The sequence below is a fragment of the Lissotriton vulgaris genome, chromosome 1_1, assembly GCF_964263255.1.
Source record: "Lissotriton vulgaris chromosome 1_1, aLisVul1.2, whole genome shotgun sequence".
NCBI classification, from domain to species: Eukaryota; Metazoa; Chordata; class Amphibia; order Caudata; family Salamandridae; genus Lissotriton; species Lissotriton vulgaris.
Window position 1 is genome coordinate 20,930,738 of NC_141685.1, and position 26,056 is coordinate 20,956,793.

The 26,056-nt window shown below is 51.0% G+C and overlaps 1 pseudogene; it reads right to left on the reverse strand.

Annotated features, from left to right (window-relative positions):
• Window positions 1-472: 472 nt before the first annotated feature.
• Window positions 473-26,056, reverse strand: part of LOC147737000 (protein-L-histidine N-pros-methyltransferase-like) — a 36,151-nt pseudogene continuing 10,567 nt past the window's right edge.

Below are 26,056 nucleotides of genomic sequence, written 5' to 3' on the forward strand. Positions count from 1 at the left end.
TGTTTTTATCCATGTTAAGCTCTTTGTCCATTAACACCCCTAAGTTTTTGACAACTTTCTTTGGCAGAGGCGATGGTCCAAAGTCATCAGGGCACCAACTAGGGGACCAACTGGTGATCACGTCTTTGAAGAGTATGACTTCAGTCTTTCCTGCATTCAGCTGCAGGAAGTTGCTGCTCATCCAAGAAGTTGTGGCTCTCATCCCTTCTCTGAACATGTTTTGGGTGACAGGAGTATCTTTCTTGTAAGATAGGATGAGTTGAGTGTCATCCGCGTGGGAGGTTGGGATGAACCCAATCTTCCTAAGCAGCGCTGAGAGAGGAGCAATATATACATTAAACAGGGATGGGCTCAGGCAGGACCCCTGCGGTACCCCTTTGGTGACTTGGGTGGTCTTAGAAAAAAAAGGTCCAAGTTTGACTGTTTGCGTCCTGAAGCCAGGCTAAGGCAGAATTGTGGATGCCTATAGAGCTCAATCTGTCCAGCAGGATTTGATGAGAAATGGTATCAAAGCAGCGGACAGGTCAAGCAGTATAAGAATCACTGCTTGACCATCCTCCGCCAGCATACGAATATCGTCAGTTACATTCACCAATGCTAGTTCAGTGCTGTGCAAGGGGCGAAACCCTGACTGGGAATGATCAAGGCAGTTGGAAGCTTCTGTAAAAGTAGAGAGATGGACGTTAATATGCTTTTCCAATAGTTTGCTATACACAGGAAGTAAAGAGATAGGGCGGTAGTTGGACACCTCACTAGCAGATAGTTTTAGATTTTTCCTAATGGGCATGATCTTCGCATCCCTCCATTCTTTAGGGAGATGGCCCTATTTAATGGAGCAATTGAGGATGGAGCAGATAGGCTTCTTTGGTGGGTAATAAATATATTGGAGAGCCCGATTTGGCTCCGGGTGACGAAATGGCGCGGGCGCGCGCAGACGGGCTTGCCTTTGGAGCGCTGCTGGCGCGTCCGCTGCACGGCGCCCCTAGCATCTGCTTTTAAAGGGAAAGATGTTAGAACGCTAGAACGCTCATCTCTTCCTACGGGAAGTGTGTAAAATGCCACTGAGGAGAAATAGAAAAGAAGGAGAGACTCCCTCCACAACAATCGAGCAATGCTCGTGATGGACCGGGGAGTTTGGAGCAGAAGAATAGAACTGAATAAGTAAAAAAGATTTTCTATTTAAAAATGCCACTTGTTAGCCGCTCTGACTAACAAATTACAAAGTGCTCACAAACGAACCATTAAAACATTATTGCTGCATCCCAGTGTCAGCGCATCCATGATTTATGATGGTGGCCATTGGAGTTAAACCCCCTCCGGAACCTGTGGACTCAGCCAGGAATCTCGGATTCTGGTTCAACAACGAGTTATCCTGTAAATCTCAATTCAACCAGGTTTCATCAGCGTGTTTCGGTAAATTGCACATGATTCGCAAAATTCTCCTTTTTCTCCTTTGGGAATTTCGCCGGACCATTGTTCACGCCCTGATGACCTCACATCTGGACTATGCAACCTGTATCTACGCTGGGGCTCCTGCCTACCTGATCAAACGCTTACAGATTGTTTAGAACGCGGCGGCCAGGTTGATTGATAACATCCCATATCGCCACTCTATTTCTACTCACCTGAAGAAGCTTCACTGGCTTTCAGTGACCAGGCGCATTCAGTTTAAGTCACTGGTTTTGGCTTTTAGAGCAATGCAGGGTCAGGGACCGACCTACCTTAGAGCCCGACTTAAGCATGCTTTGTCTAACCGCTCACTCAGATCAAACCAACTCCGCCTTTTGGTGACTCCCTGTTTTCGCCGCTCCAGAATGGATGTCAGAGCTTTCCCAGTGATCACGGCCAAAGCCTGGAACAGCCTGCCAATGTCCTTGCAGATGGCTGAATCTGAGTCTATTTTCCGATGCCACTTGAAGACCTGGCTGTTTTCCAACTTTTAGCCCTCTATGAGTAGCCGCACCTGCCGTCTGTCTTAGAGCCGGGAAACGCCAGCTGGGGGTAGCTGTGCGCTTTACAAGCTTCAAATAATAATAATAATAATAATGTTGATTCTGTTAATGACCTTCGGTTGACTCTGTTCCGCATTCCTCTTCATCAGAAACTCAACCTCTGACTTCCCTTTCTCTTCCTTCTTAATCCTCAACAAGCAAGGTACAAGTTTTGAAGAAGGTTTCCTTCCTCTTCACCCCTCAAATGGCATTCTACCTTTTACTGAATGAGGTGTAATCGTGTTTGATAACAACATACTTTGAAGAGCTTTCTTCCATGATAACCCAAACTTAAGTGCAATTGTATTGACTCTTTGACAATTCCATTGAACCGCTCAACCTGGCCATTACTTTTGGGATAATCCAATGACACGCTTACATGATTAACACCACACTTTTACAAAAGCGACTGCATCTTACTATATTTAAGCACCACCCCATTGTCAGACACCAACGACTCTGGTACACCGTCTCTGAAAAAAACATCCTCCAAAAAATCAATCAGTATCCACCTCCGTGGTCACACTGGCATCCATATGAACTTCGCCCACTTAGAGTAATGCCCAATGAGAACAATGGCATATGCCTCCTTGGATGGTAATGTGGTAAATGGTCCCATAATATCAATTGATGCTTTCTCCCATGGCCCATCAGATAAATTTATTGTTTGCAAAGGGACCACCACTGGTTTAATCACTTTGTCATTTGACATGCATGCATTAGATTCCCTCACCCAATGATCCACCATACCATCCAAACCTGACCTCCAAATTTCTTCTTAAACTTTCCACCTCATGCTTGACATCCTCCAATGGTCTTCATGTCTTAACTTGATGATGTTCTTGCCCTTCCCAATAGGAGGTACAAATCTATCTCCTCTTAGGACAATACCATTACAAAAGGATAATTCCTCCTTTACCTTACAAAATGTGCAAAATTCAGCTTGCAATTGCCATTCCAATGGCCACCCATTTACAATTATTTTTTTTTACATCCAACAGCACCACATTTTTTCCATTTCCTCTATCCATTTCACCTCAGACAACTCCAACCCATTTGCCACATCTCTGTTCCTACAACACATCACATCTTCATACATGTACGCCACATCACGTCCACTCTCCTCCATTTCCTGTGCGTTGCACCATTCCACTGGTAACTGTGACAATTCATTAGCAACACAAGTATTTTTGTCTGGAACACATACAATATCATAATAATACTGTTAGACGGACCGGGAAGGTCGGCCGAGATTACGGGGAGAGGTCTCCGGGGAGAGCCGCCTCCAACGACTGTACAGACAAGTAACTTCCCCCCCACAGACGGACACCACACAAGACTGAAGGTTAACGAGACTTTATATGCAATTCTTAGGTTACGATGGTATGATACAAGGAGGTCTGGACTCAGGGGTCCCCTCGATTCAAGTCTTTGGCTGAGGAAAGGGGTAGCGGGACAGTCTTAATTACCAATGAGTACGAAGTAGCTCTTAATCCTCGAGCTCGGCGTTGAGATGATCGGGCCGTGGAGGGGCCAAGCAGGTCCCGAGTGAAAGGTGACGGTTACAACGGTCCGCGGCCACGCCAGCAGGTCCCGACGACGATGAAGACTGTAGGTTACGACGGCTGTGGCAGCGCCAACAGGCAGGATGATGGTGCACAGGACAGAGCTACGGCAGCGCCAGTAGTCCGTCCAGGATGAGTTCCTCTTTACGTCTCTCGACTCCAAGATACAACTGCCTTCCTGCTCTGGAGCTGCCCCAGTTATAGGGCTGGCGCGCTTTGATGTCCGGGCCCTCGCACTTGGAGGTCGGGAGGTCCGGGATGAGGGAGTCCAGACACCCAGCAGGGGGGTGGAGCCAGCGCCCGGGGAGGTGATGGGCGAGCGGCACTTGGCGGGGGGAGCCATCGGCACCTCTTTCTCCCATTGACGTGCCAAGTAGCCCGCTCACCTCCTGGGTGGAGGGTGGTGCCGGAATGTCTGAGGCCGGGCTAGGCCCAGGGTTGAGGTCGATCGGGGGCCAGGCGGCCTCGTGGTGAAGTGTCCAAGATGGCGGCCCAGGCTGGGCGCGTGGGCCGGCAGTGGATCGGGCACACGAGGTCGATATGTTTGAAGGCAGGGGTCCCTGAGGGGACGGAGGACGTGCAATGGTGGTGTGTGGTACTTGCGTGACCGGGCTCGGGCCTGGTCGAGCCGGGGGAGAGCGGCCCTTCACGTGGCCTGTCCAACATGCGTCCCCCCCAGCTGAAGGCGGGGAGAGCTACCCATCCTCTTGGGGACTCTCCTCGTCGAGGCGGAAAAACCGGGACAGGCCATCCGCGTTGGCGTGATCTGGCCCGGGCCGGTGTTCGACTGTGAAGTCCATACCTTGCAGGGAGATGGACCAGCGTAGCAACTTTGGGTTTTCCCCCCGCATATGCATCAGCCACTGCAGGGGTCGGTGGTCGGTCTGCACCCGAAAGTGGGTGCCAAAAAGGTAGGGCCGGAGCTTCTTGAGGGCCCATACCACCGCGAAGGCTTCCCTCTCTATGGTGCTCCAGCGTTGCTCCCGTGGTAGGAGTCTCCGGCTGATGAAGGCCACCGGTTGATCGAGGCCTTCGGTGTTCACTTGAGACAGGACCGCCCCAATGCCCTGGTCGGAGGCGTCCGTCTGGACGATGAACTCCCGGCTGTAGTCGGGGGCCTGGAGTACAGGGGCGGAACACATGGCGGCCTTCAACTGTTCGAATGCCGTTTGACACTCTGAGGTCCAGTTCACTTTCTTGGGCTGATTCTTTGACGGGAGTTCTGTGAGAGGTCCCACTATGGTACCATAGTCTTTCACGAACCTTCGGTAATAGCCCGTGAGGCCCAGGAAGGCTCGTACCTCGGTTTGGGTGATAGGGGGCTGCCAGTTCTGGATGGCGGCAATTTTCAGCTGTAGAGGGGCCACTAGGCCGCTTCCCACCTGGTGTCCGAGGTAGGTTACAGACCCTTGTCCAATTTGACACTTGCTGGCCTTGATCGTGAGGCCAGCTCGCTGAAGGGCTTGCAGCACTGCTCGGAGGTGGTGAAGGTGCTCGGTCCAATGGTGGCTGTACACAGCGATGTCGTCGAGGTAGGCGGCGCTGAACCCTTCGAGCCCCGCCAGGACCTGATTGACGAGCCGTTGGAAAGTCGCTGGGGCATTCTTCATGCCGAAGGGCATGACCGTAAAATGGTAGTGGCCATCGGGGGTGGAGAAGGCAGAACGTTCTTGTGCTCGGGGGGTGAGGCCGATCTGCCAATAACCTGCTGTCAGGTCGAAGATGCTGAGGAAGCGGGCAGCTCCCATTCGGTCGACCAGTTCATCTGCCCGGGGGATGGGGTGTGCGTCTGTTTTGGTGACTTCATTCAGGCCCCGGTAGTCGACGCAGAACCGGAGTTCTGGTGTGGCTCCGGGGGCGGCTGCTTTGGGGACCAGTACGACCGGGCTGGCCCATGGACTGTCTGAGGGCTCGATGACCCCGAGCGTGAGCATTTTGGCCACTTCCGCCTGGATGCAGGCCCGTACCCGATCAGGTACGCGGTAGGCCCGGTGGCGGATAGGAGAGCTGTCGCCGGTGTCCACATCGTGCACACACCAGGAAGTGACACCTGGGGTGAGGGAGAACAGACTGGCGAACTGTGACAGGAGGGCTTGGCACTCTTGGCGTTGTTCTCTGGTGAGGGTCTCCGAGAGTCGGACCCCATCCACGGAGCCGTCCTGCTCCTGGGTCCGCAGGAGGTCAGGGAGAGGCTCGGAGTCGTCTTCAACCCCATTGTCTGTGGCCATCAGTAGGCTGAGTTCTGTTCGTGCAAAGTGGGGTTTCAGTCTGTTGGTGTGGAGAACTCGGAGTGGGTTCCGGGAGGACTCCATATCGATCAGATAGGTGGCAGGGCCCTTGCGCTCGATTACCTTGAAGGGCCCCGTCCATTTGTCTTGGAGAGCGCATGGCTCCGTGGGGGACATTACCCATACCTGTTGTCCCGGTTCGAATTCAATGGATGAGGCGTTCTGGTCATACCATTTTTTCATGTCCTCTTGACTGGCCTCTAGGTTGGCTTTTGCTAGGTCTCTGAACCGCCGGGACTGGTTGCGGAGGGTGAGGAGGTACCGGAAGACATCTGGAGGGTTCTTGGCCGGAGGCATCTCCCAGCCTTCCTTGATCAGGCTGAGCGGCCCCCGCACTGGGTGCCCGTATAGCAGTTCAAATGGGCTGAAGCCTAGGGATTTCTGTGGGACCTCTCGGTAGGCGAAGAGGAGGCACGGTAGCAGCACATCCCACTGGCGACGGAGGGGCTCTTCCAATCCCCCGATCATCCCTTTTAGCGTGCGGTTGAACCGCTCAACAAGTCCGTTCCCTTGGGGGTGATAGGGGGTCGTGAATCGGTAGGTGACCCCACACTGTTGCCAGAGGGACTTCATGTATTTAGAGATAAAGTTCGTGCCTCTGTCGCTGACGACTTCTCGGGGGAACCCTACACGGGAGAAGATCCCCATCAGGGCCCGGCCGACCACTGGGGCTGTCACGGTCCGGAGAGGAACAGCCTCAGGGTAGCGGGTGGCGTGGTCCACTAGCACCAGGATGAAGCGATGGCCTTGTTTGGTACGCGGGTCCAGGGGTCCCACAATGTCTATTCCGACCCTCTCAAATGGGGTCGTGACTACTGGAAAAGGTTGCAAGGGGGCCTTTAGTTTGCGGCCGCTCTTCCCACTGGCTTGGCACGTGGGGCAAGATCGGCAATGCTGGTGCACATCGTTTCTCATTTTGGGCCAGAAGAAGTGGGTCACTAGGCGACTGTAGGTCTTATCCTGTCCCAGGTGCCCTGCCAGGGGGACATCGTGGGCCAGGTTTAGCAGAAAGTCTCTAAAGCAGAGGGGCACTACTAGTACTCGGTTGGCCCCCAGCTCGGCGATTCTTTGCTCGCTGTACAACAGATCATTGTCCCAGTAGACCCAATGAGTTCCGGAGGTATCCCCTGCGCTTTGGGCGAGCGCTTGTTGGCGAAGTCCCTCTAGGGAGGGACAGGTCTTCTGTTCCTGGCGAAATTGTTCTTGGGTGGGCCCCCCCCCTTGGGCCCACTGGTCAAGGTTAGCGAGGTCGGATGGTTGAGCAGGTTCGAGGGGGGTGTCATGGTCGGAGGTCTCGGCTGGGGCGACCGGAGGCGGTGGCGCCGGCCATTCTGGTTCTTCCGGGTGATGGTTGGCACGGGCGGCCATGGACCGGGTGGTGACGCACGCCCAGTCCGGGACGCCTAACATCCCCAAGTGTTCTTTTCGCTCCACGGCTGCCCACGGGGAGCTCTCTAGGTCATTTCCGAGGAGGCAGTCCACGGGGGCGTCGTCTCGGACCGTCACCTTCAACATGCCGGAGACCCCTCCCCACTCAAAGGGGACGCAGGCCATCCGACACAGACTTTCCGAGTTGTCGGCTGATCGCACAGGGCAGAGAATGTTCGGTAGATATTGTTCTGGGGTCACCAGGTGACAGCGGACGGCTGTCACACTGGCCCCGGTGTCCCGAAGGGCTTCGGCCCGTTGTCCATTGATGCTCACCCATTGGCTGTACTTCTGGGTGTTAGCGGGTAGGGGGACCCGCGGGACCATGTCTCTACCCCCTAAGCACGCGAGAGTCATGGCGGCTGGCTCCCACTCCTGATACTCTTGCTCGCCTGTTTCTTGTTCCTCGGAGATCTGTTCTTCCCCTAGTGCCGCGGCGGCCACTTGGCGGGGTTTTGGACTCTGATACTGCGGGCAGCTTGGGTCGTTTGCATAGTGGCCGACTCGTTGGCATCGGTGACACGTGACATTGGCTCTGTACCCCGGTCGCGCCGGGGTGCTGCCCCGGTTGGCCGGGGGGGTGGTGCTGGTAGCGGGGGCGGCCGGAGTGTTGTCTCTTCCTCGTCCTTGGCCCCCTCCTCCTCCTCTGGGTCGGTAGTGACCATTGTTGTTCCGGCTCTGCTCGTAGGACCCATTCCGGCCCACTCTGGTGATCTCCCACCGGTCAGCTTCGGCTGCGAGCTGCCGGGGATCGGTTAACTTGCTGTCGAGGAGGTGTTGACGTAGTTCAATGAAGCAATTGTTGGACAGATGCTCCCATACCATTAGATTGAACAGCTGCTCGTAGGTCGTAACGTTGTTTCCTTTGATCCAGCCTTCGAAAGCTCGGCTAAAGTACGTGACATAGTCCACCCAAGTTGTACCCGGGATGCGTGTGCAGTCTCGGAACCTCTGACGGTACATCTCGGGCGTGAGGCCATAGCGGGTGAGGAGGGCCGCTTTCATATGGTCATAGGAGGTCATCTGGTGGTCTGGGAGCTGTAACAGGGTATCGCGGCCCTCATTGAGGAATCTGCCCCATAGGCCGGCTCCCCAATCGTTTCTATCGATCCGGTGCGCAGTCATAGCGATTTCATAGGCTTTAAACCATTGCTGGATGTCGTCTTCTCGGAAATATTCTCGGACCACATCCTTGGGGATGTGTACCTTTTTCTCCGTGGTCCCTGGGGTGTGTGGTCTCTCGGGCACCCCTAACTCTTTATTCTGTTTGCGCAGGTTGATCTCGGCTAGGTTCCGTTCGTGCTCGTACGCCAGTTTCTTTTCCTCGAGCTCCCTTTGTCTCTGTTTCTCCTCTCTTTCTTCTCGGAGACGTAGGTGCTCTAAGTTGATTTTTTGTTCGGCCAATTTGAGTTCTACGTCCATCTTGAGTCGGGCCATTTCTAGCTCGTGTAGTCGGGTTTTTTCTCTTTCTTGGATTTCGTCTTGCGAGAGACCGGTTCTTTGCCCTTGAGGGGCCGTGCTGGTTTTGTTCGCGGTGTTTTGCTCAGGGGCTTCGCCATCCCTGGTCTCTGCCCAAGATTCTAGGGCATGCTTAAAATCGTCCTTGGTGCTTAGTCCGGTGGTAGCGATACCTAGTTCGATGCAGAACTGCTTTAGTTCACGATGACTGTATTCCTCTAGTTTTTCTCTTTGGAACTTCTCAGTTGATCCGCTTTCTTTAGTTGTCATTGTGGTTCGTTGTGGGGTGAGCTACTCTCTGTACGTTATGCGGTGATTCGGATCCCGTCGCTGGCCACCAATGTTAGACGGACCGGGAAGGTCGGCCGAGATTACGGGGAGAGGTCTCCGGGGAGAGCCGCCTCCAACGACTGTACAGACAAGTAACTTCCCCCCCACAGACGGACACCACACAAGACTGAAGGTTAACGAGACTTTATATGCAATTCTTAGGTTACGATGGTATGATACAAGGAGGTCTGGACTCAGGGGTCCCCTCGATTCAAGTCTTTGGCTGAGGAAAGGGGTAGCGGGACAGTCTTAATTACCAATGAGTACGAAGTAGCTCTTAATCCTCGAGCTCGGCGTTGAGATGATCGGGCCGTGGAGGGGCCAAGCAGGTCCCGAGTGAAAGGTGACGGTTACAACGGTCCGCGGCCACGCCAGCAGGTCCCGACGACGATGAAGACTGTAGGTTACGACGGCTGTGGCAGCGCCAACAGGCAGGATGATGGTGCACAGGACAGAGCTACGGCAGCGCCAGTAGTCCGTCCAGGATGAGTTCCTCTTTACGTCTCTCGACTCCAAGATACAACTGCCTTCCTGCTCTGGAGCTGCCCCAGTTATAGGGCTGGCGTGCTTTGATGTCCGGGCCCTCGCACTTGGAGGTCGGGAGGTCCGGGATGAGGGAGTCCAGACACCCAGCAGGGGGGTGGAGCCAGCGCCCGGGGAGGTGATGGGCGAGCGGCACTTGGCGGGGGGAGCCATCGGCACCTCTTTCTCCCATTGACGTGCCAAGTAGCCCGCTCACCTCCTGGGTGGAGGGTGGTGCCGGAATGTCTGAGGCCGGGCTAGGCCCAGGGTTGAGGTCGATCGGGGGCCAGGCGGCCTCGTGGTGAAGTGTCCAAGATGGCGGCCCAGGCTGGGCGCGTGGGCCGGCAGTGGATCGGGCCCACGAGGTCGATATGTTTGAAGGCAGGGGTCCCTGAGGGGACGGAGGACGTGCAATGGTGGTGTGTGGTACTTGCGTGACCGGGCTCGGGCCTGGTCGAGCCGGGGGAGAGCGGCCCTTCACGTGGCCTGTCCAACAAATACATTTACAACTTTGAAGTCAATCGTGCTAACTGTGTTGTTATATTTTTCTCACTTCCTGGTTTTGAAATATTCACTAAAGTGTTATGTTCTGCACAGATTCCCAATTTCCTTCCCCAAACATGCATCCTGAAACACTTTACAGTCCAAGTTGGAGAGAGTAATTCTTTCTCTATCACTGAATAATTTCTGCTCACTTGTGTAAGGGTGCGAGATGCATGGGCAACCACCCACTTATTACCATCCTTCTTTTGTGATAGAACAGCTCCTACTCCGTAACCACTGGCATCCACAGATATAGTAAATCCAACCCCATGGCGCATTTACAACCTCATTCTTGATTGCTACAAACTCCTCCTTGCCAACAACCAAATGTTGCATTTTTCTTTAATAACGCTCATAAATTTTCCACCTTCGAGACATCATTTTTCACAAAATGGGAATAAAACTCTGTTAGCCCCAAAAAAGACATTAATTGTTCTTTAGGCTTGAGCTCAGGAGCATTCACAATAGCTTCAACATGACGGCTTCCTTAGATATAATAATGTGCCCCAAGTATTCCACCTGCCGTTTTCCAAAATCACATTTCTCTTCCTTCACACTCAGAACATTTTTCATTAGAGCATGTAAACCCTCCTTCAATGTCCCATCATGCTCTTTTTTGTCCTTTCCAAATATCAAAATGTAAACCTAAACACCTCCCACCTGTTATGCCTGATAATACTCTGGGCATCTCCCTCTGAAAATCAGCAGGTGCCCCTGCCGGCCGTAAAGGCATTCTTCTATACTGGATCCTGCTTTCAGTTGTTATAAAAGCTGTGCAATGCCTAGAGTCTGGACCCATCCGGATTGGCCAAATCAATTGTAGTGAATACAGTAGCCTCCCTGTGAGTAGTTGACCTGGTATATGCTATCCACTGATTAAAGTGGGCACCTCGCGCCAGTCCAAACAGCCTTTATGCTGATTTAAGAGGTCAACGATAACCTTAGAAAGCTATCCAAGAGGTAGCTGTGGAGAGCAGCCTTCAGGCTTAGTCTTGAAGGAATGTTAAGCAGCTTGTTTTACCAGAATGCAATCTTATTGTATTCATTAAATGAAAGGAGAACCATACAGTAGTTATAAAAATATGTATTTATTTATATAACACTCTCTCGTACGACACAATATCTTCTACATGAAGATATTCACAAAGCAAACAATACTGTAGCACAGAAACGATAGTAAGTAGCAATAAAAGACAGTGAGACCAGAGAGGGACCAAACCATATATTAAATAGGGGTATAAGAACCACAACTCGAGTCAAGACAAGCTCTAGAGTAAGTAGAATCGCTGGGACCCCAAGGAACCACCCAAGGTGAGTAAGTAGGAAACCCCACAGAGAACAGGTGCAGTGTCGGAACACGACTGCGTGATCCGTACAATCCTATGGGGAAGTTGCGGTTGAAGTTCTAAAGTTTAAGGACCCTTCCCAGTGTGTAATGTAATGTAAGATAAAAAGTTCTTATATAGCGCAAACTGCCACCCTATGGTTATCCTGGCGCTCAGACTAGAAGAAGTAACCGTCAAGCGGAGGGTCCAGAGAAACTGAAGACGGAGGGATCATGCCTTGGGGAAGAGCCAAGTTTTCAGGCTCTTTCTGAACTCAATTAGAGAGTTTATTTGCCTAATACTCTGAGGTGGCTCATTCCAATGGTGAGCAGCAGCCACGCTGAAAGCCCTTCCCCCTCCCCCATCCTAGAATGCTTGAATCTAGGAATTACCAGCAGACTTGCGCTGGAGGAGCTAAGCTGCCTCTTAGGGAGGTACCAGGTAAACTTTTCCTGTAATGGGACTGAGCCCAGATCGTGTACCGCTCTGTGCACCAGACAGAGTGAATTAAAGTGTGCTTCGAAGAAACCCAGTGGAAGTTAGGAGGTTGGAGAGTTACCTCATTCATGGATACTGTAGTACCAGAGTTACCTATCCGAGGGAAGCCGGGTGCATAGGTCTGAAGTGGCGTCGGAAACCGCCCGTCGATCTCAGTGGGAGACTTCAATGAAGAGTCACTGCTGGAAGGATGAAGAACGTCCAGTGGAATCCAAATGTGTATTCGGGATGAAGTGTACCTGAAAGCAGAGGGGACAGAGTCTGGGTCACTGGGAGTGGCCAGGGGCTCAGTAGACAAATGCCCACCGATGCCAGGTGCTTCAGGTGTTGACGGTGTTTGTGAATCAGCAGCCACGGGGACCTATAGATGTTGAAGACAACCAGGAGCCGGATGCAAGATGTTCCATAAAGGATGTCAAATGCTTGGGGGTTCGGTGTCCTGCATGGGCACCAACAAGCCTTGGCAATGGCACCCCACGCAGAAGGTCAAGAAGAGTAACGGTTTGGACGAGCAAAGTCCAGGAGATTCACCACAGGAAGGGGAGTCAGGGCAAGCCTGGAGCAACTAGGGAAGCCAATGGAAAACAAATTTGAACCTCAAGTGCATTCACAGGCCAGAGGCACAGGAGTTTCGAGAGGACCTCAGGTGGATTCACAAGATGACAGTCCATGGAGCACTCAGTGTGAGGAGGACAAAGATCTTGGTAAGAAATGTGCCCAGAGATTGGGGCTATTGTATCAGTAGCCCAACATACTTGTCTGGAACAGCCAACAAGTATATGCACTTCCAAAGTATGCAGTGCACAGGGGTTCAGGTTTTGCAGCCCCAACAAGGGATTCTGACCTGAAACGTGGTGAAAGGGCACCTTGGACCTTGAGAGATGAAGGGACCTGCCTCCTGTTTTGCTGGGATCTTTGGTGTCCATAGGAGCTCAGGAACAGCAGACTGGTACTTTGGGATGCTGTGCCTGTTGATGCAGGGGAGTGACTCCTTCCCTCCAAGGGAGATGTCTTCAGCTGTCCTTGATGCTCCACAGGTCCTGCACAGATCCTGTATGGTGCACGGGCACAGACAATGCAGCAGACTGAGTGGGAGATGAAGTCGGGCCCAAACAAAGTCCAGCGAAGTCCAAGTGTCCAGACGGTCGAAGTTCAGTGGTTTCTGGTTCAGAATCCGAATCTAGGGTCCTACAGCCAGGTAAGCCCCTTTGTACCCAGAGGAGAGGGTTGGACAGATTCTGGGGATCCTCCCAGGGGAGGTCTGGACAGTGGGGAGGATACTCCTCTGTCCTTTGTCCAGTTTCACGCCACAGTGGGAGCCATCGGCTCCTAGAACTGGTTTGAGCTGGACTATGAACAGGGACACCAAGTGTGCCTCTTGTGCAGACTTTCAGACACTTTGGAAGTGCACCCACCCAACCCCAATACCAAATCCTGTCTGAGAGGTGGTCACAACTCCCTGTGACAGGATGCCTATTGTTCTGCCATCCCCTGCTCGAGCTTGGCTGAGCAGCAGGAGGGCAGAAAAGTGTCTCTGGTCGGCAGCAACCATTTTGTGCTGTCTGGTTCGAGAAGGGTGGTACCGGGAAGACCAGGGACCCCACAAAGCTCACTTCAGAAGGGTGGAATCATACATCCCACACACACATAGGAAGCAGAGCACGCCAACATCGAACACAATGTGGTACAAACACCAACTTGTGCACAAAAAAGACAAAACAAACCAAACAAACTTTATGTGTCACGTTGCCACACAGCTGCTCCTCCCTGCCACGGGCACCCACACTTGTGTGCTATGCACGGTTGCACATCACATGCACTCCTATTGGACACCATTCTAATGTCCGTCCGTGCATGTCTTGCGCCATGCCAACAATAACGTTGGACTTCAAAGTTTTACGCCCACTTGGCTGTAGGCCAATAGTCCGGACAGGTCGGACACAGGTGTTCAGCACATGGCTGACTGGGATCGCGCTGCGAATGAGGCCAGGCACCAGACTAATGCATCTGCAAGACTGAAACACATGACACCTGGCATGCATGTGCCAAGAACCCAAGCATCCTTGCGCTCCTACATGTCCCCGTTCCGGCGGGCCCGCCCTCCTGGTACATTCCACATTGCAACATCGTGTACTGTGGCACTGGTGGTGACAATACCCCAAAACAAAGACATACTTACCATATTTCATGCACCGGCACATGTCCGGATCACACCCTACCCCCCTGCCGAACCAGCACACTCAGCCTGTGCATGCAGGGGGCAGGTGTGGGGCAACATGTCTAAGGTCACTGCCAACGCTGAGGTGACATGGCAACGTCCACAGAAGACAGCACACTGTGATGTTGCAGGGTCCGTGACCATCATGCTGACACACGGGCACACTTGCTCAGATGTTTATGGGATTTGTAAAGTGCCTGACTACCCTTGGGCATCCATCTCAGCGCTGGGGTGATTCATAGGTAAAGGCAATCAACACTCAGTCCTACGGGAAGAGCCATGTCTTAAGTCTTTTCCTAAAGGAGGCTTCATTTTCAGTGAGTCGGAGCTCTGGGTCTAGGCTGTTCCAGACCGTGGGTACCGGATGGGTGTAGGATCTTCCACCCCATCTGGTTCTTTTGATTGTAGCCGCTTTCATCAGGAATTTTGAACTTGCTCTGAAATGTCGGTGGGGCAAATAGTGACAACCAGCTTTTGGATACGGGCGGGGCCCCTCCCATACTTGGCTCGATGGGCAAGGCTTAAGGACTTACATTTGATTCTGGCTTGGATCGGGAGCCAATGCAATTCCCTCAATCCTGATTTGACTGATTGACGTCAGGGTATGTTCAGAAGCAGTCGGGCAGCAGCAATCTGAACAATGTGTAGTCTGTTTGTTACATGTTTAGGAGAGCCCAGAAAGAGAGAGTTGCCGTAGTCCAGTCTCGATATAACTAAGGCCTGGACTATGGTCCTCCTTGCGTCCTATGGGAGTAGGGATATGATTTTTCTAATCAGGCGAAACAGGTGCCAGACAATTTTTTGGCATGTACCTCCGTAGTTAAATTCTGGTCCAGCCACATGCCTAGGTTTTTTATGGCTGCTTTGGGGTGGAGATGGCCCCCAACTTGCTAGGCCAGAGGATCTCTAATCGAGGATTGAAGTTGTTACCCAGAATCATCAGTTCTGTCTTATCCCCGTTCAACTTGAGTCTACAGTTCGACATCCATGATCCAATTTTTTCGAGGCAGGGAACAAGTTGCCGGTGATCTGAGTTGAGAGAGTCTGAGATTGAAAACACTAGTTGCGTGTCATCTGCATATGACACAATAGAGATACCGAATTCCTATATTATACGGGCCAAAGGACTAGGGGTAAATATTAAAAAGAGTCAGACTCAGGGAGGATCCCTGTGGGACTCCCCATGGTGCTGAGAGAGAGTCTGACTTAAAGCCAGCCTCCATACATTGGAAGGTCCTGTCGCTCAGGAATGACGCACCCATTGCTTCACTGTTCCTCCAGTTCCAATGTTTTCCAACCTCTAAGTCAGTATTGAGTGGTCTACTGTATCAAAAGCGGCACTCAAATCTAAGAGCACCACAGCCGCAGTTCTCCCTTGGTCAAGGATAGATTTGAGTTTTTCGGTGACCACCAACAGGGCTGACTCAGTACTATGAAGCCTATTAGGATGGCGGACGGACCTGCGTCCGTCCGCCACCCCCGAGGTGGAGGGACCGTCCGCAGGGATAGCGGCGTTCCCGCCATAGGAATTAGGATGTGACCGCCACCCTGGCGGTCACATCCTGTTTATTTAACATTGCGGCGGTTGCTGATTAAAGCAGCACCCGCCATAAAGTTAATGATTGCATGTTTCCACTCTCTGGGTACCTTGCCTTTTTCAAAAGAGAGGTTAAATAGGTTGCATAGTTGGGCGATAATGGGTTTTTCCCCCTGTTCAAGGATATGAGATGGGGCCGCGTCCATTGGGGATCCTGACTTAATTTTCTTTAGTAGAGAAGATATATGATCTGTATTCAATGGCGGGATGGACATGAGAGCTGGTGAATTGATTCCCTATGCTCACTTTGTGACTTATTATAAGGGTTTTGTGGTGCTCCTAAGGTCATCATTGGATTAGGGGGGAGAGAGTTGTAGATATGTTCCACTTTGCTTTTAAAGAAAGTGGCCAACCCATTGCAGCTTTCTTTGGAATATTGGGGGCTGTGTACTCCCTGGTCTACGGTGGTAAGTGATTTAATAATTTTAAAGAGCTCCTTAGAGGAGTTGGAAGATTTTGCTATTTTTTCCTCATAGAAAACAGCCTGAGCTTTCCTAATGCTCTTATGATAGAGCTGCATAGCTATTTTATAAGATCTTTTTAGTTCAGGGTCATAAGAATTCCTCCAGTCTTGTTCCAATAGTTTACCGTTTTTTTTGTGCAACCAGCATAGGTGAGAACCAAGAGGATCTATTCGAATTTTTGTGAGTTAGAGGGCCTGGCTTCCTAAAATTCCTGTCAGCAGAGCTATTTATCCATGTTAGCCAGTTGCTATGGCCTCTTCTAGGTCTTTTGTGTCTGGAGGCACAGAGGACTTCAGGTCGCAGATCCAGGCCTCCAGAACTGTCTAGGCCATTTTCTTCCTATTATTGTGTCATCTTTATTTTGCTCCCCTACCAAAGGTATCCGGAGATGCAGTGGAATCAGGGCATGATCAGTCCATGGCACCAATATGGGATCTAGTACCTTCAGCCTCAGGTCATTTGAGAAAGTAGGGTCTAAGAGGAGGCCTTTCTCATGGGTGGCTAACAGTACAAATTGTGAAAGCTGTAAAGCTTCCATATCAGCTAGGCATCTCCTGGCTGCAGGATCATTAGGCTCATCCGGGTGGATGTTAAAGTCGCCTAACACTGTAATGGCACTCTTCTCAATGAGCATGCTTGCCAACAGGTCCGGGGCTGATTCTAGAAACTACCTGCATGGTCCTGGGGGTCTGTAAATCAGTCCACCTGAGAAAGAACATGTCACGGAAAGAGAAATTCTAAAGCTGAGGGCCTCAGATTTTACGATATTAAAGGGTGATGTTGTGCATCCTAACTGCGCCTTGTGAATAATTGCTATGCCTTCCCACTGTGGCTCCCGCTCTATCAAGGCGGGAAATTTCATAGCCCAGGGGTAAAGCCTCTACTATTTCAGGGGCTGAACTTTCCCTAAGCCAGCTTTTAGTTAGGAAATAGGACCGTCAATTCCTTGTCTTCTATTAAGAGTATGATTTCCACCACATGCTTGGGTAGGGATCTGCTATTAATTAATCCCAATTTCATGACTTTACATTGAGCCGTTCTGGCATCCAGTCCCTGTACGTGATGCTCCCTTGTTATTCCTGTGAACCCACAGGCCGAGCAGCACAAGGGTTGTGCTTACACGGTGGCTAGGCTGCTGTGTTTGAGGCTAGAAGCTCTGTGTTAGTGCAGGTAAATACGTTTCCATGGAGTGAGGTGATTTGGGCAGGGTTCCTGGCCCCTGGTCCCGGATGGACGCGGGCAGGTGCAGACGCGCCTTTGGCGCACCTTTGGTGCACCAGCGGTGCGCCCGCTGCACGTCGGTGCCATGCTTGATGTGATATGCCCCCTAATGCGGTGATAGACTAGAGCGCTGATTTCAAAGATGGCCGTTGCTTGATGGCCACCCGGAAGTCGGGAAGTTAGGAAAGTGAGCCTCCCTCCACAACAAGCAGCTCTGTAAGCTGTGGTGGACCGGGGAGTCACAAGCAGTATTTCAAAGCCCCAAGGTATTTAAAAGCAGGTTTAGGAAGTAAAAACGATTAAAAGATGTGCGCGATTGCGCTGTGCAAAATGCGCTAGCAGCAAGAATAACAATCCAAATAGCAGCTAAAACAGTATTAGACAGCGCAGCGCTTTCCCTGCCCTGTGAGCAATTGTTAGTGGCTGCTCCTACGTTGTAGATGGAGAAAATGGCTACGGGCATGTGCTTTCGGCCACATTTATTAACAGGCACACTTACCGAGTGAAACCTTTGCTGGTTGTGTGTGGGGCGTATGCACACCAGTCAGCAAGGGCTGCCTGGTGCAGTCAGAAACCGACAACAGTGTACAACATAAAGGACACAACCATTCAACCATAAAGGTCCCATGGTTTGTGCTGCACAGAGTTAGTAGCCACGGATGCACAGCGGCCTGCACGGGCATGACGCCACGGGCCGCTGAATTGCGGTGCACTGGGGTAGGGTCACAGGATGACAAGGGGCCTTGTCGCAGAGTGTATCGATGGACAGTGGAAGGTGTACCCGAGGGCAGGATGCAGAGGGCAGGCCCACGCTGATACAGTCCCCATGATGGAGATGAATGGAACAGATACATGTCGGACACCAAGTCCAGTCTAGTCAGAAGAAGATGCAGAAAACCACCAGGCCATGGGCTCTGATGCCACCAAGGTCAAACCATATGGCGCCCATGACTCATTGCGCACAAAGTTAGTGACACCAGTACTGTTAGGGGATGCCTCCTGCAATGCGGCGTGTCCAATTTTGTGGTGTCCTCCACATCTTACCCAAGACACAGTTCCACATGTGTGACCTATTGGACCGCAGTGAAGGCTTGTGGCAGTGGTCATCACGGGCTATTCACCGAGTGTCACCAGCATAGGTTGGATGGCCCGACCAGCCGGCGTAGTTCAGCTTCAGTGGCACCATGGTACGCAGACTTGCGATGAACAGGGTTGATGGCACCAGGTCAGTTGTTGTTGTTTCGATACAGAGAGGTCGGTGGTAGTGTCCCCCTAAAAAGCAAGGAGACGGCTCCTGTTAGTGTTCGGCGTTTACGGGTGTGACTCTAGACTTATCAGGGTCTGGTGCAATCACTATACAGGGGGGCATACACTGGTTACAGCGTGTTCCTTACACAGCATGTTTATACTGCATTGTTAATTTTACTGAAGGGCATCCCACTATTAGCATGATGTTGTGCTAAGCTGCAATGCCATATTGATGACCTTTGACTATTTTCCAAGTAATTGAACCACCTTTTGCTACATGACGCAGAAGTAGTAGGCTACTATTATTCCACTACACCAATATTCGGTACTTCCTTACTGAAAAGCATTAGAAGTGGTATCCCTGTTGGAAAATTCATCATTCCTCTCGTCATGTATGAAACGAACGTTGTGTGATTATTAAGTCAAAGCTATCAAGTTTGAGGGGATCAACGTTTGGACACAGGGAACCCAGAAGGGCTGGCCTACTGCATATCACTAGAAGATCATCCTTTAACTTCTGCCTTGAAAAAGTCTCTGCAAGAGACGAAACATGTGTCGGTGGTGTGAGCTGAGAAGTCTTATTTATACATGAACTTTTAATAAAGAATGTGAAACAACACTACCTGGTTTGGATCTCTGAACCCGTTGATACAATACAATAATTGGACATTGTTCACATCTAACTGCTAAACATTTATTAGATGATTGTTGGATTCTATTGTTTTTAAAGAGAAATCTATGATTATCTAGAATCTACAATACACTGAACACTAGTTGGTGTGCTAGTTAAGCCTGTACCCTGTCCAGTTGTTGATAGTGTTCGGTACCCTCCGTGACTGTGACCCGGCTTTCATCCGGACTGAGCCTCATCTTCCTCTTACTCCTCTTCATGCCACCACTGGTGTGGACTCTGTCCTTGGTGATTTGCAACTAGGTGCTGGATGTGGGTCCTACTGGTTTGCAGGGTAGTCCTGGTCCCTCATCTACTTGTTGCAGGGTTGCGTTGAACAGGGTTAGTGGCACCATGTATCGCAAGATGCCCATATGGAACTATGCCTCACTGATCTGGGGGTCTGGTGTTGTGGCCACTGCCCTAGCTTTGGGGTCACTGCCATTCAGGCCTCAGGACACAGCTTCACATATGGTACCTACTGGTGTAGTATCTGAATGAGGATGGAGTAATGTGGGCCAGCGCCAGGCCAGAAATGGTCTGAAAGGTTGCCAGGGTCGCGGCCCTTGGGTTTGGAGCTTTCACCTGCACGTGGTTGGCCCTACGTGACACACACTGGTGTCGGGAGGTAATCAGTGTGGCCTGGCTGCGCAGGGGCGAGCCTGATGGGTTTGGAGTCAAGCTGGCCGGGGTACGGCAGGTGCATAGGATCGCAGGCAACTTCGCTCACCTGGATGGCATCGGCCTCGTAGAGCGGCGCCACCCTGGCAGAGACATTGGGCTTTCTGGAAGAGGACCACGCCCAGGGCTACGTGCTTTTTATTCACACCCCTACGCTGACCTGGCATACGCTGGGCCATCCCACTCTACGCACGCTTAAGGGGAGGACGTAACAGGCAACATTTCTGCATACTCCCCCACTGGCCGGGATGACATAGTTGCGTCCACTGTCCACTACACTACATACACCACAGGTGTAATGTCGCCATGGATATGGGTGTGTTCTGCATACTGCAGTCTGTCTAGCACATCTCCCCCACACTTGGCATTGTGTACTTTCCCAATCATAGTTCTCCTGTCTCCTTCACACATGCCTGGTTGCCACCTCTCCCCACTTTCGGTTAGTGTGAGGCTGAGGTGCCATGCAGTTGATGGCTCATGTGCAGGGCTTGCCCACGTTACCATTGTGATTTGTTCTGTCGTTTCTGTGTTGTTTTGCAAGTTGGTTGTGAATTTGTGACGTGTGCATTGCAAGGGTTGTGGGTTGCATGTTTGTGGAGTTGAGGTGAATGGAGTGTTAATTTGGAAATTGCCAAGGGGCTGTACATTTCCCTTGGTGCCACCCTGGGAATGCAGGTTGCTGATGGACTGTCAGAGGATGGAGGAATCATGCACACTGGCTGGGTAGTTGGAGGCGACATTGGTGGAGGTTCCACGGTGTGCTGTTATTGCCTGCACATTGATGTGAGACGTGTGCTCTCTGTTGCAGCGATTGTGTGCTGTGTTGGCAGGGGGCACAGGTATGACATGTGTGCTGTTGATTGCCCCCAAGACATTCTTGCATCCAGCTATGGCGTATGGTCCCTGCTTGGTGTCCATCGGATCCTGCGCATTGTGTTGGACTTATAGGGACTGGGGTACCAGGCTGTGGTGATGTCCAGGACAGGTGTGAGGTACTTGGATGTGGCTGGCTGAGTGACTCCTCCGACTCTTGTGGGTGTTGGTTGGGGGTACCAGGGGCCAGCAGGTGAAGCACCGTCAGCAGCTTTGTGTGTGATAGGATGTTGGTTGTCCGCTGTGTTTGTTCAGTCGGCCTGTTGGGCCTTGTTGGTCAAGATGCATAGGATGGCTGTCCTTTTGGGCCTGTAGTGGGCAATGACATTGTCGGGTGTTGGGTCTGTGAGGCTGGTGCATTTCCTGGGGGTCCGTTGTCTTTGTCTACCTTGCCTCTGTGGTGTTCTGGAGGGGTGTTCCGGGTGTGCGTTGGGGTCCTGGGATAGTGGTGGTGGGTGTTGTGGCCCTCTTGGGTGTCCAGGCCGCATGACCAGTGGCTCCATGGCATCTGTTGCCCTTCTGATGTGGCTGTGGGCTGTTCTCCCTTTTGTGGTGCAGGCTGTGGTCCCACTGTGCACCAGGTCAGAGCAGGTGTTATTTTCCTGGTGCTAACGCGCCTATCACCTGTTTTGTGTTCTTATTGCAGTTCTGTCTGGTCATTGTGAATGTTGTGTAGTGGTGTTGTCGAGGCTTTTGGCAGGGGAATGCCTACTTTGCATCTCATTAGTGATAGTTGCAGGAGTCATTTGTGTCGATGTGTTTTGCGGCTGCTATTGCAGTTGAACTGGTACTGTGGGCTCTTAACACTGGCTTGTAAATGGAGAGATACATTTATCACTACTATGGCAGCAAGAAAGTGACTTTAACTCTGCGATAGCTTCTTGAGAATATGCCCCTCAGTGTTGCAGATAGATGCTGCGGCTGCCCACTGCATTCTATTGAGAACCCACTGAATATCCCTAGACACTGATGCCGGGGAGAGACGACCTGCTATACTAACATACAAGCCGGACCACCACAAAAAGTTCACAAGAGGGGGCTTTGAAACTGAGGATGAGCAACAGGCCTGACGAGGTTGGGTCTTGCAATGGCCAGAGACCGGCCGAAGAGGTAGCCGAGGCGGGACTGGCAAGGCCCCTTATAACTCCTTCTATGATACAACATCTCTTGGAGGGGACAGAGGTCCGGCAGCTCACCCTGATGGGCCTGCACTTGAGGAAAAGGTGACTCTGGGACGGCCCCTGGATGAGACAGAGATTGATCAGAACAACGGCGCTAGCACACCACACTCAACCTTTAAAACTTGAGTGTCCGTGGGATCCCGACACTAGACAGACCAAACTCCGTTTCAAAAGGGAAAAAAAGACAGGCCAAATGGACAAACCACAACCCTTGACCAGCCTAGACAACCCCCAGTAGGAAGGAGGACGACGCCCAAGATGTCGACATCAAAGAAATCTTGGTGGAAGTTAAGTCCAGTCTCTACAACATAGACGTCAAACTAGAACTCATGGCAAGTCACCTAAACAGAATGAAGGAACAGGTGGATAAATGCAAAAATAGACTAGAGCACCTTGAAACTAGAGTCTCTGACGAAGAGAATGCCCAAACAAAGTGGAATGAACAACTACTCAAGATAGCGAAAATACTTGAAGTAATAAGAGCCAAAAACAAAGACCTAGAGGCACAATCTAGATGAAATAACCTGAGAATTATTGGAGTCCCGGAGTCCACGGCCATTGACAATATGGATAAATACGTAATGAACATGTTCGGAGAAGGGCTCTCTCCTGATTCATAATAGAGCGGGCTTACAGAACGCTGGACCCCAGACCGCTCCCAGGTGCACCAGCCCGCCCCATATTATCGTGAATCCTAAACATTAAGGATTGAGACACAGTGCTGCGACTTTCAAGTGAACACAGCAACCTATAATACAAAGGAAATGCGATCTCCTTTTCTCCGGACTTCACAATTATAGTTCAGACTGCCCGTTCAACAACCCCAGGAAAGCTCGCCTTGTCCACACATACCTTAACAGACACCACAGAGATATCTGCTTCCTTCAGGAAATCCACCTGACCCCACCCACCTCCACTCGCCTAGAGGTGCGCTGGTGTGCAGAGGTACACCACTCCCTGAATCCCAACTATGCCAGCGGCACTGCAATACTTATAAGGAAAGGTATCCCATGGATGCTCATTCAGATTAAAAAAGATACTGAGGGGCGGTATGTTATAGCGGCAGGACAACTCCAACAGCAATCCCTCATACTGGTTTGCAAATATGGTCCTAACATAGACGACCCAGACTTTTACACTGAGCTGTGGCAGCAAATAGTGAAAATGGGCCACGGAGCTATAACTCGGGGGGAGATTTTAATGTAATCCTAGATCTGAACTAGACAGATCGGGAGCTGCTCGCGGACCCACCCTAAAGCAGTGGCACAACTCCATGCTTTAATGCAAGATTTCAACATAAACGATGTATGTTGATATAAGAACGGGACACGTAGGTAGGGATCATGAGTGACATTAGCACATGAAGTGTGGTCGCTCATAGACTACTGGCTGACCACCAGAGACGTGCCTACATGGTCAACAGCAACAGTCATGACACGCCACCATCGGACACTGTCTGACCATGTTCTAGTGCTTCTAGAGCGTACCCCTCCTACGACCTCAAACTGTGCCTTCACATGGCGCCACACGCAGCGGCGCACTGCGTGATCAGGTATTCTAGGCTGAAATACACCAGGCCATTACAGATATTTTTGTAGTCTATGAGGGCTCAGTCAGCTCCCCCCAGATACTATGGGAGGCCTTCAAGGCGGTGGTAAGAGGGGCTTGTATCGCAAAGCAGACTGGGGTGCTAAAAGCAATCCATTCCAGACTTGCTGGAAAAAGATCTGCGGGAACTCGAAACGCTACTCTGTGACATGAGATCCCCTTCTACATTAGCGTCAATACGAGAGAAACTCACCGAATAGGAGGAAGAAGCAAACCGCTAACTTCACTATTTACCCACAAATCCTAAACGAGACAGTACAGGGAAGGTGAAGGTGCTAGCAAACTCCTGGGAGACATGCTACGCAGACCTAGAGCTCAACACTATATTCTGGAACGCCAGGATGAACAATCAACAAACCAGATTTCCCCACAGGCCATACTCGACACGATGACCTCCTTCTACTCTAATCTCTACCATACTACGGAAGAGATACCTGAGGAAATGCTAATAGAATACTTTGATTCCATTGAACTGCTGTGGCTTGACGATGTGAGGTGACAGTACTTGGACTCACCCTTCACTGAAGAGGACGTCCTGCAAGTCAACCACAGTCTCCAGAATGACAAAGGCCCTGGTCTGGACGGCCAACCTGCCTCTTTTCATAAAGAATATGCCACCCTGCTAGTCCCCCATATGGTAGTGATGTACCAAGGATCGTTAGAGGCCCAAATGCTGCCTCCCTTCTTGAGAGAAACAATGATCATTTCCATACCGAAACCCAGGAAATCACCACATTTATGTGACTCTTATCACCCCGTGTCAGTGATTAACAGTGATAACAAAATCCTAGCTAAACTGATTTCCAATCGAATGTGGCCCATTTTTCCAGACATAATTCTCCCCGACCAATCAGACTTTGTCCCAGACATATCGGCAGCACATAATCTCAGAACACAGTTCACAGTCAAGCAAAGTGTGGAGCCCACATTAGCGGCGGGCACCACTCTCCTAGGCGCCACAAAGGTGTTTGATTCCATGGAATGGCCATTCCTGTTTGGTCTCCTCGGGCGATTAGGATTTTGCCCCCAATTCATCCACCTCATTACTTTGATATATCAGTCCTCGATTGCACCATTACACCTTAACGGAATGACATCAGCCCCATTCCAAGAGGTACCCGAAAGTGATGTCCTCTTTCTCCCATTCTGTTCGCCATGGTAATAGAACCACTAGCAGCCCGACTACGACAACACCACGTGCACAGAGGGCTTAACTTCAGACTCCGCAGATGAATGGTCTCAGAGTATACAGATGACATAACCCTTTACGTTCTAGAACCCCATATTAACCTTGAAGCGGTTATCTGGAAGGTCATACACATCGGGGAATTGTCGGGCTTCAAAATGAACTGGACTAAGTCACGGAAAACATCTCACACATTGAATCGGAATACTCACTAACATGGGTGACGGAACCAGTCAAATATCTGGGGGTATGACTTAGCCACAACAGCGGAGACCTCTGCACAGCAAACTACGGTAGGGTCATCTGGCTAGAGGACAGACTCCAAATATGCAACTGTCCACCGCTCTCCCTCTCGGGACTGTTGGCTATACCCAAGATGGTGGTTCTGTCAAAATTCCTGTATCAATTTGGCAACCTGACCTTATCCTCCAAATTCCCAAAGCGCCTAAGATCACTATTAATAACACTTGCGTGGTCTGGGAAACAGCCCATGATAGCATGAGAAGTCCTCACCCTGCCCCTCCGGCAGGGTGGATTAGACGCCCCAGATATGACATTATATGTTTTGTCACCCTTAAAATGCTAAGGAAAACTTTGGACATCCTTCTTGCCTCGGCAAGGAAAACTGTAGTCCACACTCTGATGACCTCGCAGCTGAACTATGAGAATGTCCTATATTTGGGAGCATCAAAAGGAAGCCTGCAACGGTTGCATTGGATTCAGAATTCAGTGGTACGCCTAGTTCTCAATCTACCTAGACGGGCTGCAGCGACGAAAGCCCCGGACTCCCTTCACTGGATGCCAATCAGTAAAAGAATTCTCTTTAAAGCTTTATGTTTCTGCCTACTCAGAAGTTGAGATCGACAGGAGCACATCTGCTCAAAGTAACGAAAATCAAAAGGGCAAGGATGTGTGCAGGCTCATTTGGCTATCTGGCAGCAAAAAATGGGAACACTCTGCCTGGAAAATCTGCACAGGTTATCTAAGGCCAGTGTCAGGTTCTCGCAGGACCTCAGGGTTACCAGGGACCTGGCCTTTAAAAGGGGAGTTAGACAGGGTTGTATAATGGCCCCATTCTTATTCAACTTATATATAAATGATTTGGACAAAGTCTTAAGTAACCTTGAGGTAGATTTCCCACATGTAGGGCGTCGTGGACTT